The sequence below is a fragment of the Protopterus annectens genome, chromosome 2.part0, assembly GCF_019279795.1.
Source record: "Protopterus annectens isolate FY-2018-M chromosome 2.part0, PAN1.0, whole genome shotgun sequence".
In the NCBI taxonomy this organism is placed as follows: Eukaryota; Metazoa; Chordata; order Ceratodontiformes; family Protopteridae; genus Protopterus; species Protopterus annectens.
The window spans coordinates 857,755,049-857,773,835 of NC_056728.1; the positions used below are offsets into that span (position 1 = coordinate 857,755,049).

The 18,787-nt window shown below is 43.9% G+C and overlaps 1 protein-coding gene across 2 annotated transcripts in view; it reads left to right on the plus strand.

The window, feature by feature from the left end:
* Window positions 1–18,787, plus strand: part of LOC122793263 (protein regulator of cytokinesis 1-like) — a 1,295,879-nt gene that overhangs the window by 1,013,440 nt on the left and 263,652 nt on the right. The window lies entirely within an intron of this gene.

An 18,787-nucleotide genomic window follows, 5' to 3' on the forward strand; every position in this document is an offset into this window, starting at 1 on the left:
TCAGTTTGCTCGTTTACTACTGTTACATTTTAAAAAATAATAAAAAAAAAAAAAAAAGTTCTAGCTTGTTCTTGCCTTTCCTGTTACTATAGTAGTCCAGATACAGATGTACTGTATTCAGTACTGTATTGTAGATGTTCGAGTTTCACTGTTGCAGTCATTACATTTAGGTTATCTGCCTGCAGGTAGCCCTCAGCTGGCCTGAATACCAGAGTCTTGGATTCCTGTGTTGAATGCGGTCTCTTCTTCCATGATGTCAGGGGTATAAAACATGCAGCCGACACCATTACATCAGTCTTTCTTGCCGCGCGGTGCCCAAAGCAGAAGCAGTTCGCAAGTGCCGTTAGGCTGACTCCTGAAATTTTTGTTTTCGAGTTTCAGAACCGAAGTCTTAAAAAAAAGCTATGTACCCTGTTGGGGATCCTTTTTCTTGCTCTTAAACCAATGTCAGTAAAAGTTAACAATTGTCTTACCTGTGGAAAGGAAATACCTCCTAAAGATTTTCATTCGTACTGCATTCCTTGCTTAGGTCCAGACCACGACGTCCTTTGCTGTCGGTTTTGTGCTTTATTCAACCCCAAACTATTTGTTGTGTCTCTATTTTTGCAGCAAATTATTTGGTACTCTAACTATCCAGAAGTATTTTTGGTAAGCCATCCGACTACCAATATTCCAAAAAACGTAAAGATAAAGACAGAGACCGCATAGGCCCCAAACTGCCGACGACACTTCCGTTAAGCTAGTTGCCAGTTTGCCAGTACTCAGTGAGGTGCTTTCGCATCCCCTGATACCCTCTACTTCATATTCACAGGCCCCTGCTGAGACCCATTCGGAGTCCGGTATGCCGTGAAGATGCTTCTTCGACTATGGAAACTGTGGATGTCTCTACCTTGGATGGGTCTGGAGCCGCCGTGCAGGCACCAGCTTCTGAGGGTGTATTCAGGCCTACAGACTTGCATTTTAAACCGCCATCTTCTTCAAGGCCTAAAACTCTACCCACACCTTGAAAACCGATGTCCAAACCGTATGGTCAGGCCGATATGCTTAAAAAAAAAATAAGAATGGCTGTAGACCTTATTACTTTAATTAGGGCAAGCCAACCTTCCACCTCTGAGGCCTAGAACTGATTTTCCTTCTGATCAGGATTCTGAAATTTGTTTCTTCTCATTACCAGGATTTGCCTTTATCTACCTATGAGGATTTTGATGCAGAGGATTCCATTCCCTTTGTTTCCCCTCCAGAAGATTTTTCTTTTGGTGAAACCTTGCACTCTCTTAGGGAGCATTTCCGCTTTGAAAGCCAGGATTACTCTGACTCCAAAAAGAGACTTGGGGAATTCTTACTCCTCCTTCAACACATTCCTTTAGCTATCCCTCCTATTCTGGACATTGTAGATGATGCCTTCTTGTAATCTAGCCTGGCCCCAGACACTTTACCTCCAGCTCCCAGAAAACCTGACAGGTATTAGAGTACCTGACTCTCTCAAGTTCCTCTTCAAGAATCCTACTGTGGATCCAGAGACCATTTTACAAGGACCAAAAGGCATTAAGGCTACTACTGTCAAAAACCCTACCCCCTCTGATAAAGATTCCAGGGCCCTGGACAGATGGGGTAAGAAGGTATACACTTCTGCTACTTTGGCCATTAGGACCTTAAACTGCCAGTTTCATATGTTAAAGTATCAACAGCATATTATGGGACTACTTAAACAGAAAATGATGTTGATTCCCTGACTGCTGAGCATAAAGAATTAAAGATTTAATGCATTCTGCGGAACAAGTTGGTAAACATACTTTGCAATGTGGTTTTGATTCTTCAGAAGCATCTTGCAGGGCTCCTGTTACTGGGTCTGTGCTTAGAAGGCATGCTTGGCTTAAGGAGCAAATCTTGCCACATCATGTTAAAGCTAAATTACTGAATGCTCCCTTAAAGCAAGACCGCCTGTTTGGCAACAAAGCAGAAGTCGTCCTTAAAAAGATGGAGGAAAAAGCTAAATCTAGGCAAACTGTTAAAGATTTCCTGCAAGTACAGCCTCCCAGATTTAGTAGGCATTGGCCTTGTACGAATTGGTCCTTACCAGTCTCTTCCAGGTCTTCAGTCCAAACCCAGGAACAGCAGACCACCTAGGCTACAGTCTCAAGGTACACACAGGCCTAAGCAGTAGGGGGCTCCCACTTCCAAAGCTGGAAGTAGTAAGACTCCCCTCTATGGAAAAATGTCAGTGACTTAACCTTAACCCTCCCAAGCCCTGCTCAACTGCCTGCTCCCTTAGGAGGAAAGATCGCTGTGCATGCAAAAAACTGGGAACTCATTACCCAGGACAAATGGGTTTTAAATATAGTTTTCCAAGGATACAGATTCCACTTCTACACACTACCAACCCCAAACGGTTGGCCAGACCTACCCCCAAATCAGTGGGCAGAGGCTCAACACAGGTTCTCTCTCTTCTAAGTATCAGGGCTATTCAACCTGTCCCAGCAGAAGAAAGAGGACAAGGTTTTTTACTCAAGACTTTTCCTGGTACCCAGAAAAGACTGCTCCTGGCATCCTGTCCTGGACCTCTCTATTCTAAACACCTTTTTGGTAATCCCAAAATTCAAAATGCTAACACTTCAACAGCTGCTTCCTTTGCTAGGCAAAGATGCCTGGTTGGCAACCTTGGACTTAAAGGAAACTTAAACTGCACATTCCAATAAGGGAATCTTGCAGGAAATAACTATGCTTCAGAGCAGGCTCCATGCGCTATCCGTTCTCTGCACTTCCCTTTGGCTTATCTACTGCGCCCAGGGTGTTCACAAAAAGTGTTTAGCTCCAGCCATTGCATTTTGCAGACAGAGAAAATATTCAAATATACCCATACCTGGACAATTGTCTGATTCAGGCAGAAAGGACATGCTATTACAACACCTGGCATTTGTAAAGAAACTTCTAACCTCCAAGGGGGGTACACCATCAACGAAAAGAAATCTCATCTAGTACCCTGCCAACACATTGTATTCCTGGGAGCATGCTTGAACACAACTTCCCAGATGGCATTCCTCACTCCGGAGAAACAAGTTCATTTGACAATCTACTTCAAACTATTGGCCACAAAAACCCAGCTATCTGCAAGGAAAATACTGCAAGCTCTGGGGTTCATGGCCTCTTGCATTCTGCTAATTCCATATGCCAAACTGCATATGAGGAAACTCCCATGGTATCTAAAAAGTTTATGGTGTCCACATTCTCAGGACTTTGAAACAATGATTCCTATCATTCCTTGTTTAAGGACAGGCCTGCCACCTCAACAAGGGACTCCCTTTCATTCTACCCCCTGCCGCCTAAACCCTGACTACAGACGTATCAAACTATGCGTGGGGGGGGCTCACTTGGCAGGGCGGTGCGTTCAGGATAAATGGAACCCGAGACAGATGCACCTGCATATCAATCAAAAAGAAATGTTAGCTATACATAATGCTCTTGACAGCCTTCAAAGATCTTACTCTTCCAGGACAACTATTGGTAAAGACAGACAACACCACATTTATGTGGTACATAAACAAGCAGGGGGGAACCCACTCCTCCCTCTCTGCAGACTAGCCATGGCTTTGTGGAGCACAGCCTTGAGCTACCAAGTGCACCTACAAGCCCAATTCCTGCCAGGCAAACTAAATTCATTGGCAGACTTGAGCAGAAATTGAATAAACATAAAAAAGCAACCGATGTAAGAACACCACAAGTTCTAAGTGCTTTTCGTCCACCACAGTGGCTGGACTTCATCAGATAAGAATCAACTTCATAGACGCACTCAAATGTTTCAACAATTGAACATTGAGGTTTAATTGAGACATGGGTCACATGACTGGATTGTTGAAACATTTAAGAGCGTCTATGAATGTTCTGTTTGTGAAGTATTTTTTCGTTTTCGACTTAAGCAGAAATCTCATGGACCCACACAAATGGAAACTAGAACCAAAATATTCAACCTGTTCAGGAACAAATGTCGGACCCCAGAGGTAGACCTGTTTGCCTCCTCGCAGAACTACCAATTGAACAAATTCTGCACCAGAACTCCCCACTAAACATCAAACAGGACAAGCCAAGAACAATACTGATAGTACCAGACTGGCCATGCCAGCACTGGTACTCCCTCTTGCGCAGTCTGACACTGTTACAACCATGACACCTGCCTCAGACCCCTTCCCTGCTGTCCCAGCAGGTGGGCCAGATCCTGCACCCTCATCTTCAAACCCTGAACCTTGCAGCCTGGCTAATTCCATGAGCTCTCCTTTAGCATCCCTCAGTAAGCAGGTCAATCTTGAGGCAAGGAGGCCTAGTACCAGAAAATCCTATGCTGAAAAGATAGTGTTCCTGGAGCCAGGCTCAGGGGATGGCCACAACGGTGCCCAGCTTACCCACATATTCTAGAGTACTTAACAGAAATGCTCCACAAGGGCCTATCCTTATCAAGATTCCTGCCTCTGCCATTTCAGCATATTATAATACCGAGCCACCACTCTTCTCTCACCCCTTGGTAAAACAATTTCTTAGAGGGGCCAAAAATTTAAGACCCCTCGGGAGAGCTCCCACTCCAGCCTGGGACCTTAACTTTGTATTGGAAAAGCTCACCCCCCCCCCCCTTTTGAGCCAGCTGCAACAGCAGAGTTGAAATTCCTTTCTTGGAAAACAGCCTTACTTGTAGCCATCACTTCAGCAAGAAGAGTGTCTGAATTACAGGCCCTCATGGCAGTGGAACCCTTAATTATCTTCCATACGGACAGGGTTTCCCTCAGGACTTATCCTTCCTTTATGCCCAAGGTGATGTCTAGTGTGGCCCTAAACCAGTCCATTCATTTGCCTACTTTTTTTTCCCTAACCCACAAAAAGGGGAATGGATACTGCACTCTCGGGACATGCATAGACAACTTGCATTCTATATGGACAGGACTAAGCCTCTCAGAATATCTGACCAGCTGCTAGTTGGCTTTGCAGCAGGGGCAGAGGGGAAGGCCATTTCAAAGCAAACCATTTCCAAATGGATAGCCCATTGCATTCATTTCTGCTACAAGCACCATGGAAAATCTACCCCACAGGGGATAAGATCACATTCCACCAGGGCTGCATCTACCTCTACGGCATTTCTCAGAGGAGTCCCTACCAGGGATATCCTGGAAGCTGCTACCTGGAGCTCTGTACATACCTTCACCAAGCATTACCACCTACCTATCTTTTCTAAATCCAGAGCTGGATTTGCCACAGCAGTCTTGCAGGGCTTAATAGCTGGCCCTAATGCTCTGTAACTACCTCCTCCCTTCCTTAGCTTTGGGAATCTACCCAAATGTGATGACCAACAGTGAAACATGAAGAACTTAGTACAGTTGTGTACACTTACCATAAATTTAGATGTTCGTGTATTCATTGTTGCAGTCCTGGTTACCCTCCCTCCAGCCCCCTGACTTCTCTTGGCATTGCCTTTCCTTTTTTGATCTAGATATATTTTTTCATGTGTATTTGCTTTTTGATGGGGGTGTACCATACCATACCATACAATTGCTTCCTATTGTGGGGGCACCTGACATCTGCGGCAAGAAAAACTGATGTAATGATGTCTGCTGCATGTTTTATACCCCTGACATCATGGAAGAAGCGACCGCATCCGAGACAGAAATCCAAAGACTGTGGTATTCAGGCTGGCTGAGGGTTACCTGCAGGCGAATAACGCAAATATGATGACTGCAACAGTGAATACACTAACATCTACATTTATGGTAAGTGTACACAACTGTACTTTTGGTTTTGTGTGCTTAGTGTCTTCATACCAATCCTTTTGGTCTGTTTTTCTTATAGACCACAGTCTACAGACTGAGCCCTTCACAGTGCATGGCTATTTTATTAATCTAAAGCAGTTCTGACATATTTCACCATTTTTCTGATTCCTAGGAAAGTGTACAATTCCCTTGCCCTTACTGAATTTGTACAACCAAAATTGCAATAACTGGAAAATTTGGCATAAATAAAGTAAAACTGATGGGTAACAACCTAGGAAAATGCATATGAATTGTAATACTTAATACTGGGGGAATTATGCACATCAATTTGAATTATTAAAATTGCGTGTAATATACACTGCTTTTAGGAAAGTCCTGTAGGTCTGGTTTCGGACAGTTTTAAACATAGTGCTCCATTTTGGGTGTTAAAATTGACTTTCCTTCACTTGCCCGTTTATCTGATTTAGTTGTAGTTTGTTTCCTTGGGTCCAGGAAGGATGTGCAGTAAATGAGATGTGCAGTAAATGAGATGTCACAGGGTGGACCTTTGAAGGCTTCTTTGATGCTTGTCCTGCTGTCGCCAAGTAATACCTAGACATTTTTCCATCAAGGTCTTCACCATTATTCAGTAATGATATGGCCTTGTTGAAAATGGTCCCTTCTCAAAGTCAGAAAAACTTGTTTAGGCCAATTCATCTAGTTGCTGGCACAAAGATCTTATGAAAACTTAACTTTGTTAATAAACCTGAAGATATATTTCTCACAGGAGATGTGAAATACTTTATAGCTAGGATAAAGGTCACCAAACCACCACTATGTTTCACAATGCAACAGAAAGCCACTTTCCTAGCTGTAATTTAATTATGCTTTTAGACTCACTACAAAAAATGGCCAGCATCCATGAAACTGAAAGCATGCGCTTGGGTTTATTTGAAATAAAGTAATCCAGCATAATTTTAAAGCTTGCTGATCTTCAGAATTGCGACAAACCGTAGCTTGAAAATGTAGTTCTTAAGAGCGCGCTTTCATTTTACTGACATTCATCCCAAGTGGTACAAAAGCATTAATTTATCTGCCAAATGACTCTTGTATGTTCTTACATGTTAGTATTACCATCTCTCTTCTCTGATATTAGTTGTTCCAAGAAAAAAAATTAACTGATCCTTGTGCTTATACAAGGCATTTTTTTTTTTTAATTTTTAAAATCCCTTTCAATGTTCTGACACCCTTTCTTGAAGGGTCAAATGGTCTTTATGTATAAAAATGGTAGAAGCATGATGACCTTCGTGTTTCACTGTTGCAGTCATCACATTTGGGTTATCTGCTTGCAGTAACCCTCAGTCTGATTATCAAAGTCTTGGGTCCTACATCGGTTGCTGTCTTGTCTTCCATGATGTCAGCTAGTCAGGGGTATAAGGCATGCAGCCGACACCATTACATCAGTCTTTCTTGCCGTGCGGTGCCCGAAGCAGAAGCAAGTTCGCAAGTGCTGGTCGGCCGCCTCTTGAAATTTTTGTTTTCGAGTTTCAGAACCGAAGTCCTCAACTAAGCTAAGTACCCCGTTGGGGAAGCTTTTTCTTGCTCTAAACCGATGTCAGTAAAAGTTAATTGTATTTCTTGTGGAAAGCAAATACCTCAAAGATTTCCATTTGTACTGCCTTCCTTGCCTAGGCCCAGACCACGACGTACCTCTGTCGGTTTTGTGCCCTATTCAATCAATTATATTCATCATCGATTCATTTACGCTTCTACATATTTTGGTACTCTGTTCAATTATCCAGAAATGGCTTCGGTAAGCCACTTGACTACAGATATTCCGAAAAAAATGCAAAGATAGACAGACCGCTTCAATACAAAGCTGCTGAAGTCTCTTCTCCTAAGCTAGTTGCCAGTTGGCTGATACTCAGTGAGGCGCTTTTGCAGTCCCTGTTACCCACTTCTTCAGATTCCCAGGCCTCTATTGAGACCCATTTGGAGTCTGATATGCCACGAGATGCTGCTTCTACTGTGGAAGCTGCGGATGTCTCTACCTTGGATGGGTCCGGAGCCGCTCTGCAGGCTTCTGAGGGTGTATTCAGGCCTACTGACTTGCACATTAAACCGCCATCTTCTTCTAGGCCTAAAACTCTATCTATGCCTAAAAAACTATGCCCAGACTGCATGGTCAGGCCCCTATGCCTAAAATAATAAAAACAAATGATAAGTATGGCTGAGGACTTTATTACTCTAATCAAGGAAAACCACCCTTCCCCCTCTAAGAAACCTAGGACTGATTTTCTTTCTGACCAGGATTTGCCCTCATCTCCCTATGAGCATTCTGATGCAGAGGACTCCATTCCCTCTGCTTCCCCTCCAGAGGATTTCTCCTTTGAAACCTTGCATACTCTCGGGGAGCATTTCCGCTGGGAAAGCCAGGAGTACACTGACTCCAAAAAGAGGCTTGGGGAATTCTTACTCTTGCCTCAACACAGGCCTTTTAGCTATCCCTCCTGTTCTGCACTTTGTAGATTATGCCTTCTCGAGTCTTGCCTTGCCCCTGACTCTCTACCTCCTGCTCCCAGAAAACCTGATCGGTATTACAGGGTACCTGACTCTCTCACAAGTTCCTCTTCAAAAATCCTACTGCGGATCCTGAGACCATTTCACAGAGACCCAAGGGCATTAAGGCTACTACTGCCAAAAGTCCTACCCCCTCTGATAGAGATTCCAGGGCACTGGATAGATGGGGAAAGAAGGTATACACTTTGGCTACTTTAGCCATTAGGGCTTTAAACTGCCAGTTTCATATGTTTAAAATATCAGCAGCATATTATTGGATTGCTTAAACAGAAAATTATGTTGATTAGTGACTGTGCTGATAAAGGATTACAGGATTTAATGCATTCTGCTGAACAAGTTGGAAAACGTACTTTGCAATGTGGTTTTGATTCATTAGAGGCATCTTGCAGGGATGCTGTCACTGGGTCTGTACTTAGAAGGCATCTTTGGCTTAAGGAGCAATCTCTGCCAGATCATGTTAAAGCTAAATCGCTGGATGTTTCCTTAAACCAAGACTGCCTGTTTCACATCAAAGCAGAAGAAGTCCTTAAAAAGATGGAGGAAAAAGCTGAATCTATGCAAATGTTAAAGATTTCCTGCAAGTACAAACTCCCAGATTTAGTAGGCACTGGCCCTCTAAGAATTGGTCCTTTCCTGCCTCTTCCGGGCCTTCAGTCCAAACCCAGAACCAGCAGAGCACCCAGGTTACAGCCCCAAGGTACTCACAGGCCTAAACAATGGGGGCTCCCACTTCCAAAGCAGAGAGTAGTAAGACTCCCCCTTTGGTAGACTGTCTCAGTGACTTAACACCTTCCTAGCCCTGCTCAACTGACTGTTCCTTTAGGGGGAAAGATTGCCCACCTTGCAAAAAATTGGGAACTCATTACCTAGGACAAATGGGTTTTAAATATAGTTTCCCAAGGATACATATTAAACTTTCACTCCTTACCAACCCCAAATGGCTGGCCAGACCTTACCCGCAAATCAGTGGGCAGAGGCTCAAATGCAAGTTCTCTCTCTCTTAAGCATCAGAGCTATTCAACCTGTTCCAGAAAAGGAATGCCGACAAGGTTTCTACTCAAGAATTTTTCTGGTGCCCAGAAAAGGCAATTCCTGGCGTCCTGTTCTGGATCTGTCTATCCTAAACACATTTTTGGTAATCCCAAGATTCAAGATGCTAACTCTTCATCAGCTGCTTCCCATGTTAGGCAAAGATGCCTGGTTGGCAACACTGGATTTAAAGGAAGCCTACCTGAACATCCCAATAAGAGAAGCTTGCAGAAGATACCTATGCTCCCGAGCAGGCTACATGCACTACCAGTTCTCTGCACTGCCCTTTGGCTCATCTACTGCGCCCAGGGTATTCACCAAGTGCCTAGCTCCAGTCATTGCATTTTGCAGGCAAAGAAATATTCAAATATACCCATACCTGGACGATTGTCTAATTCAGGCAGAAAGCCAGTACATACTATTAAACCATCTGGCTTCTGTAAAGAAATTGCTAACTTCCCTGGGGTACACCATAAACCAAAAGAAATAACATCTTATACCCTGCCAACAAATGGTATTCCTGGGAGCAAGCTTGAATACAACTTCCCAGATGCCCTATCTCAGGCCAGAAAAAAAGTTCATTTGGCAGCCTACTTCAAACTACTGGCCACAACGACCCAGCTATCTGCAAGGAAAATTCTGCAAGCCCTGGGGTTCATGGCCTCCTGCATTCTACCAATTCCATATGCAAAACTGCATATGAGGAAACTACAGTGGTATCTAAAAAGCCTATGGTGTCAACATTCTCAGGATCTAGAATCAATGATTCCTATCATACCTTGTCTACAGATAGTTCCTTTGGTGGGCAGAGGCCTGCCACCAGAACAAGGGACTGCCATTCACTCGACCCCCTGCCGCCCAAACCCTGACAGATGCATTACACTATGCATGGGGGGCTCACGTGGCAGGGCAGTGCATTCAGGGCAAATGGAACCCAAGTCAAATGCACCTGCATATCAATCAAAAAGAAATGTTAGCTGTACAGTGTGCTCTGACGGCCTTCATGGACCACATTCTTCCAGGACAATTATGGGTAAGCCGGACAACACCACTGTTTGTGATGGAACCCACTCATACCCTCTTTGCAGGCTAGCTATGGCTCTGTGGAACATAGCCTTGAGCTACCAAGTGCACCTACAGGCTCAATTCCTGCCAGGAAAGCTAAATACACTGGCAGATGGCCTAAGCAGAAATCTCATGGGCCCACACGCATGGAAACTGGAACCAAAGATATTCAACATGTTGAGAAACAAATGGAGCCCAGAGATGGACATGCCCCCCCAGAACTACCAATTGGACAAATTCTGCACAAGGCCTCCCACAAACAAGCTGGGATAGTGGATGCCCTCTCCTTCACCTGGAAAAATCTGTCAGTTTATGCCTTTCCACCTCTGCCTCTCCTCTCCAAGGTACTAAAGATCAAACAGGACAAACCAGGGACAATAGTGATCACGCCAGACTGGCCACACCAACACTTGTACTCCCTCTTGTGCAGTGTGTCACTGCTGGCACCATGGCACCTGCCTCAGACCCCTGCTCTGCTGTCTCAGCAGGAGGGCCAGATTCTGCACCCACAGCTTCAAACCCTGAACTTGGCAGCCTGGCTAATTACCTGATCTCACCATTCCCCTCCCTCAGTAAGCAAGTGATGGATGTCATTCTGGAGGCAAGGAGGCCTAGTACTAGAAAATCCTTTTCTGAAAAATGGAACATATTCTGTTCCTGGAGCCAAACTCATGGGATGGGCACAGCAGCGCCCAATTTACCTCAGATTCTTCAATACTTAACTGAGATGCTTCACAAGGGCCTTTTCTTTTCTCCATCAAAGTTCATACCTCAGCCATTTCAGCTCATTACAATACAGAACCACCCCTCTTCTTTCATCCACTGCTGAAGCAATTCCTCAGAGGGGCCAAAACCTTGAGACCACTCAGGAGAGCCCCTACTCCAGCCTGAGACCTTAACTTTGTATTTGAAAAACTCACTCTTCCTCCTTTTGAGTCAGCTGCTAGTGCAGAGTTGAAATTTCTTACTTGGAAAACAGCCTTCCTTTTAGCAATTACTTCAGCAAGAAGGGTATCTGAAATACAGGCCCTTATGGCAGTGGAGCCTTTCATCATCTTTCATGCGGACAGGGTGTCCCTCAGGACCAATCCCTCCTTCATGCCTAAGGTGGTATCCAGTATGGCTCTCAATCAGTCCATTCATTTGCCAACCTTCTTTTCTAAACCACAGAACAAAGGGGAAAGGATCCTGCACTCCTTAGAGGTGCACAGATGACTTAGATTTCACTTGGACAGAACTAAGCCTCAAAGGAAATATGAACAACTGCTGGTGGCATTTGCTGCAGGGCAGAGGGGAAGGCCATTTCAAAGCAAATCATTTCTAAATGGATAGGCCCATTGCATTCATTTCTGCTATAAGCACCATGGAAAGCCTATCCCACAGGGGATTAGACCCCATTCAACCTGGGCTGCATCTACCTCTACAACCTTTCTCAGAGGTGTACCTACCAGGGACATATCCTAGAAGCTGCTACCTGGAGTTCTGTGCATACTTTCACCAAGCATTACCATTTACCAATTTTCTCTAAATCCAGAGCTGGCTTTGCCACTGCAGATGTTCTTCATTCCACATTGCTGCAGTCCTAACTATTGGGTAGTCCGCTGTCCAGTCGGCCCGAATACCAGAGTATATGGCTGACGTCGGTCAGGGCGCATTAGACTGACGTCAGTACGTCAGGGTACTAATGCGCATGACCGACGTCATATCCTCAGTCTTTTTTGCCGCATGGTCCGATGCAGAAGCAGTTTTGCGAGTGCAGGTTGGCGTTCTGAAATTTTCTGAAGTCGGAGTTTCAGACCGAATCAGAGTTGGCTAAGTACCCGTTGGAACATTTTGGTTTTTCTTGCCTCAGTATTTAACCGGATGTCAGAAAAAGTGAATAACTGTATTTCTTGTGGGAAACAGATACCTCATAGGGATTACCATACCTTGTGTATACCTTGTTTAGGGCCTGAGCACGACGTTGTTGGATGCCGCTCTTGTGCTAGGTTTAACAAACGCACTATTAAGAGAAGGTTAGACTGTGCCAGGTTAGTGTTTGGGAAGCGTTGCAATTATAGAATGCCGTCGGATGCTCCGACGCCCGCTTCGACCAAGAAGCGCAAGGACAAAACAGCGAAGCCTAGGGTTGATGAACCGGCAGTCCCGGACGTCGGTTCTTTAGAAGGCTCAGTGGAGCCAGAGGTTTTGCCAGGAGTTTCCTTGGAGTCTCAGGCAGAGACTTTACTGTTACAGGATGTGCCTTCTCAGGAGGTAGGCCAGGCTGAGGGCGCTTCTCAGGTAACTGTTCTTCCCTCTCTTCCCAAGGTAGTTAGAGCCTCTCCTTCTGTTTCCAAAACTTCTTTGAGAGGTAGGCCAAGTTTAGCTTCAGTGGGGCTTCTCCTAGCACTTCAGGTTCTGTGCCTAAGAAACATATGCTTAAAATGGCAGAAGATTTGATTACTATGATTAGAGGTTCTATGCCGCCTCCTGATAAGAGGCCTAGGGTGGAACCTGAGTTTGATAGTTTTGAACAGTGTTCAGAGGCTTCTGAGTCTTCTGCGGAAGATTTGCAGGAGTATCCTCCTTATTCTGATTCTGATGTGGATGATTCCACTCCTACAGCTTCTCCTCCTGAGGATTTCTCATTTTCAGAGACTCTGCATTCCATGAGGGAGCACTTTAAATGGGAAGGCCAGGATTACTCTGATTCCAGGAAAAGGCTTAGGGAATTCTTGTTTGTACCCCAGCATAGGACCTTGGCTATACCTCCTGTGTTGAATGTGGTGGAAGATGTTTTTGCAGAGGCTTCCTGAACCCTGATTCTTTGCCTCCTGCTCCTGTTAAACCTGATAGGTACTATAGGGTGCCTGAAGCTCATAAGTATCTTTTTAAGAGTCCTAGGGCAGACCCTGAAACTGTTTCTCAGGGACCTAAAGGTGTTAAGGCCTCTGTGGTTAAAAACCCTGTTCCCACTGATAAAGAGGCAAGGGCTTTGGATAGATGGGGAAAGAAAGTGTATACTTCTTCCACTTTAGCCATGAGGGCGTTGAATTGTCAGTTTCACATGCTAAAATATCAAAATTATCTCCTTTCACAACTGAAATCTAAGGTGGATGCTTTGGCGGAAGGTATTGAGTGTAAAGAGTTGCTGGATTTAGTTCATGTGTCTGAACAAGTGGGTAAGCATTCTTTGCAATGTGGTTTTGATGCTGTACAGGCCTCCTCGAGGGTGGCTGCCACTAGTTCTGTTCTTCGCAGGCATGCCTGGTTGAGGGATCAGAATTTAGCTGAGCATGTTAAGACACGGATTTTGGATGCTCCTTTACAGTCTGATGTGTTGTTTGGTTCGCCTGTGGAAGCAGTTTTAAAGAAAATGGAGGACAAAGCTAAGTCTATGCAAACTGTTAAAGATTTTTACAGGTGCAGCCACGAAGTTTAGTAGAAATTGGCCTACTAAGGGATGGACATATCCTGCTTATGATTCCCAGTCTAGGGGTAGGTCTAGACGTGGTAGGGGCAGAGCTCAAGGTTCTTTTAGGCCTAGAACAGGGAGTTCACCTGCTCAGACTTCTGGTGAGGGCAGGGGTCAGTCCTTTCGTAAACAGACCCAATGACCTGCCTTTTCAGCTGCCAGTAGATTCTCGCCTGGCAGCTCCTTTGGGAGGAAGACTGTCTCTTTTCAAAGAAAATTGGGATTTAATTACTCAAGACAGATGGGTGTTGGATATCATTCACCACGGTTACAGGTTTTATTTCCATACATTGCCCCTTTCAAAGGCATGCCAGACGTTCCTCCTCCACAAAGGAAAGAGGCTCACAAGCAAATTTCTCTGTTACTCCAAATAGGGGCCATTCAGCCAGTCCCTGTATCAGAAAGGGGCCTAGGATTTTATTCTCGCCTGTTCCTAGTACCAAAGAAGGGGAACACGTGGAGACCAATTTTGGATTTATCTATCCTCAACACTTATCTGGACATTCCCAAGTTCAAGATGTTGACGTTACAACAGCTTTTACCTCTGCTGGGCAAAGATCACTGGATGGTAACTTTAGATCTCAAGGAAGCTTACCTTCATGTGCCTATAAGACTAAGTTGCAGGAAGTATCTGCGTTTCGAGCTGGAAATTCTCATTATCAGTTCTCTGCATTGCCCTTTGGCTTATCTACTGCCCAGAGTATTCACAAAGGTTCTGGCTCCAGTGATAGCTTACTTCAGGCTAAAAGGAATTCAAATCTATCCTTACTTGGACGACTGCCTGATTCTGGCTCAAGAAAAGGAAGACCTTCTACAGCATCTGGAATATGTTATAGCAGTGCTAAGATGCCTAGGGTATTCTGTGAACGAAATAAAGTCCAGTCTAGTACCCTCTCAAGACATGTGCTTTCTGGGTGTGAGACTGAATACAGCAGCCCAGATGGCCTTTTTAACCCCGGACAAACAAAAGAGTCTATCCCTTTACTTCCATCAACTATCTCATCAGTCCGTGCTGACTGCAAGGACAGTCCTTCAAGCATTAGGGTTCATGGCATCTTGTATTCTGGTGCTTCCCAATGCCAAACTGCATATGAGGAAGCTGCAATGGTATCTCTACAATGTATGGACACAGCACTGCCAGGATTTGGACACTGTCATTCAAATAATACCTTGCCTTCAACAAGAATTTTTGTGGTGGGCTCAGGAATGTCACCTAAACAAGGGACTCTCTGTGACCCGCCAGAGGCGAGTCAGATTTTAACGACAGATGCCTCGGACATTGCTTGGGGAGCTCATCTAAATGGAAAGTGGATACAAGACAAGTGGCCTGCCAGACTACAGCATCTACATATCAACATGAAGGAGATGTTAGCAGTCCAGTTTGCATTAATGGCTTTCAAGGAGTTACTTCTTCCAGGGCAGGTGTTGATTCTAACAGACAACACAACTGTCATGTGGTACATCAACAAACAAGGGGAACACATTCTTATCCTCTATGCAGGCAAGCAATGATTTTATGGGAGACTGCGCTCAGCTTGCAACTAACTCTTCAGGCAAGGTTTCTGCCGGGAGCACAGAACTCCTTAGCAGATGTGTTAAGCAGACAAATCATGGATCCCCACGAGTGGAAACTGGATCTTCATGTATTTCAGAAATTGACAGTGTCATGGGGAACTCCAGACATAGATCTGTTCGCTTCTCCACTAAACCACCAGCTGCCAAAGTTTTGCACAAAGGGGTTTCATCACACAGCTTGGAAAGTGGATGCTCTTTCTTTCAGTTGGAAAAATCTTCATGTGTATGCCTTTCCACCTCTGCCTCTTCTTCCAAAGGTGCTCTTAAAAGTCAGACAAGACAAGCCAAGGATGATTTTAATAGCTCCAGATTGGCCTCGCAACACTGGTACCCACTACTAAGGAGTCTGGTAAGGAAGCCTCCATGGCCTTTACCTTTGATTCCACATCTGTTATCTCAGAAGGACGGTCATCTGCTCAATGTCAAGCTTCACTCTCTTCATCTAACAGCCTGGCATATTCTGTGTTGAAACACAGCAGGTCTCAACTTCCTCAACAAGTTTTAAATGTGATTATGGAAGCTAGAAGACCTAGTACAAGGAAAGTGTACGCAGAAAAATGGAAGAGGTTTTTATTTTGGAGTACAGCAAAGAATTTGGAGATTTCTGAGCCTAATTTGAATGTGGCTCTTCAATATCTTACTGAGTTATTGGACAAAGGTTTGTCCTTCTCTTCCATTAAGATTCATGCTGCAGCAATTTCAGCTCACTATGATTGTGACCCACCATTGTTTTCGCATCCTTTGTTCAAGCAGTTTCTTAGAGGGGCAAAGAATATAAGACCCCAATAGAGCTCCTACTCCTGCTTGGGATCTCAATTTTGTGTTGGAAAAACTTACTCTACAACCTTTTGAGCCTGCGGCTACTGCTGAATTGAAATACTTGTCATGGAAGACTGCTTTTCTGTTGGCTATTACTTCTGCAAGAAGGGTGTCTGAGTTGCAGGCCCTTATGGCAGTAGAGCCCTTTTGATTTTCCATAAGGATAGGGTATCATTACGCACTAATCCTTCCTTTATGCCTAAGGTGGTTTCTAGTGTGGCTTTAAACCAAACTATTCATTTGCCTACTTTTTATGCAGACCCCCAAAATAAAGGGGAAAAGATTTTGCACACTTTAGATGTACACAGGCAATTGCGTTATTATTTAAGCAGGACTAAGGATTTTAGGCAGTCTCAGCAGTTGTTTGTTTCTTTTGCTTTGAGTTCGAGGGCAAGCCTGTGTCAAAACAAACTATTTCTAGGTGGATTGGGTTTTGCATTGCATTTTGTTATTCCCATCATGGCAAGGAGATTCCAGCTGGGATTAGACCTCATTCCACTAGGGCTACTGCCACTTCAACAGCATTTCTAAGGGGGGTGGCAACTAAGGATATTTTGGAGGCAGCTACTTGGAGTTCAGTGCATACTTTCTCTAAGCATTATCACCTTCCTCTCTACTCTAAGTCTAGGGCTGGTTTTGCCAAAGCTATTTTGCAAGGCATGTTGTCAGCTCCTGCTTCTTTATGATTTGCCAGCCTCCCTTACCTCTGCTTTGGGATTCTACCCAATAGTTAGGACTGCAGCAATGTGGAATGAAGAACATAGTACAGTTTTGTACCTACCATAAATGTAGATGTTCGAGGATCCACATTGCTGCAGTCCAATTTACCCTCCCTCCTTCCCCTCTGTGTTTAGGGGTGGTTGTGTAGGTGAGGTTATATGCTGATATTTTTGTGTATATTTTTGTATATATTGTACATATTTTTGGTGCAGGTATATTGGGCCTTGTCTTTTTAGGGTCTTCTGACATCTGGGGCAAGAAAAGACTGAGGATATGACGTCGGTCATGCGCATTAGTACCCTGACGTACTGACGTCAGTCTAATGCGCCCTGACCGACGTCAGCCATATACTCTGGTATTCGGGCCGACTGGACAGCGGACTACCCAATAGTTAGGACTGCAGCAATGTGGATCCTCGAACATCTACATTTATGGTAGGTACAAAACTGTACTTTTTGCAGGGCCTTATTGCTGATCCTAATGCTGTCTAAATGTCTCCTCCCATCCTTAGCTTTGGGAATCTACCCAAATGTGATGACTGTAACAGTGAAACACGAAGAACATAGTACAGTTGTGTACACTTACCATAAATGTAGATGTTAGTGTATTCATTGTTACAGTCCTGGTTACCCTCCCTCCAGCCCCCTGACTGCTTTATACCACTGACTACCTGACTGGAAGATGACGGCAACCGACGCAGGACTCGAGACTTAGATAATCAGGCCGACAGGCTACTGCAAGCAGATAACCCAAATGTGATGACTGCAACAGTGAATACACTAACATCTACATTTATGGTAAGTGTACGCAACTGTACTTTCTTCACTGTTCCAGTAGTTGCCTCCCCTCCCTTTTTGTACATAACGATTCTGTTGGGAAATTAACCTTTTTGATAGTGTTACATAATTTTTTTTTTTTTTCATTTCAGGATGGGTGCAGTCTCTCTCCTTATAGACAAAGTCCTGAAGATATCTTGACTCTGACTGCTGAATTCCTCGTAAAAGGGCTGTCCAATCAGCAGTCAGAGTGAAGGCGTGGCAGAGAGACCAACCTTTCTGAAGCCAGCTGGTTGTTCCCTGAAACGGGGCACATCCATGTAGATAAAGGCTACCTCAGCAGTGAGGAATTTGAACATCTACTGTTATGGAGTGTTAATGTTAAAGTACAAGGATCCTCTTCTAGTGATGAAAATGCACACCAAGGAGAGGGAATACTGCTTTTAGGACGTAGCTGTTCAGTCTAGTAGTGTTAGGCCTGCTTACCTAAGGGAGTTATTGATGACATTTAAACGTCTGAATTACAGGTTTAGTCTTAATGAATTTTGTGCTAGATTGTAACAAATCAAGAAATTTTGTTTTATGGGGTCATTGCTTTTATGCAATACCAAGTTATACTTTTTTTCACTTTGGTTTTGCATGTTTGTGCAGTGTATTTTTTTACATTTATGGTGCTGTGCTTGTTTTGTTTTAAAAATGTTTATATAGGTGTATAACTTTTTTGAAATTGGCTGCCTTCAAACTAATGGCTTTTGGTTTAACACATGTATGTAAAATCAGGTTTCCATTTTTGGAACTTTAAAAATGAGTCTTGATTTAAATTTTAAGTGTTTGGTCTTTCATTTATTGTATTTTTAACAAAGTCAAACCACTGAGTGATTCTTTAAGATATATACAGATTTAAAATCAGATGATTGATTTTTGTTTAAATGTTTTTTTTTTTTATATTTGTCATTTTTCTTGTATTCTGTGTTCCCATAACAGTGAATACTGACTGGTATGTTCGTATCTGTTACAAGTTCTGTAACTGTTTTGTTTCTGGT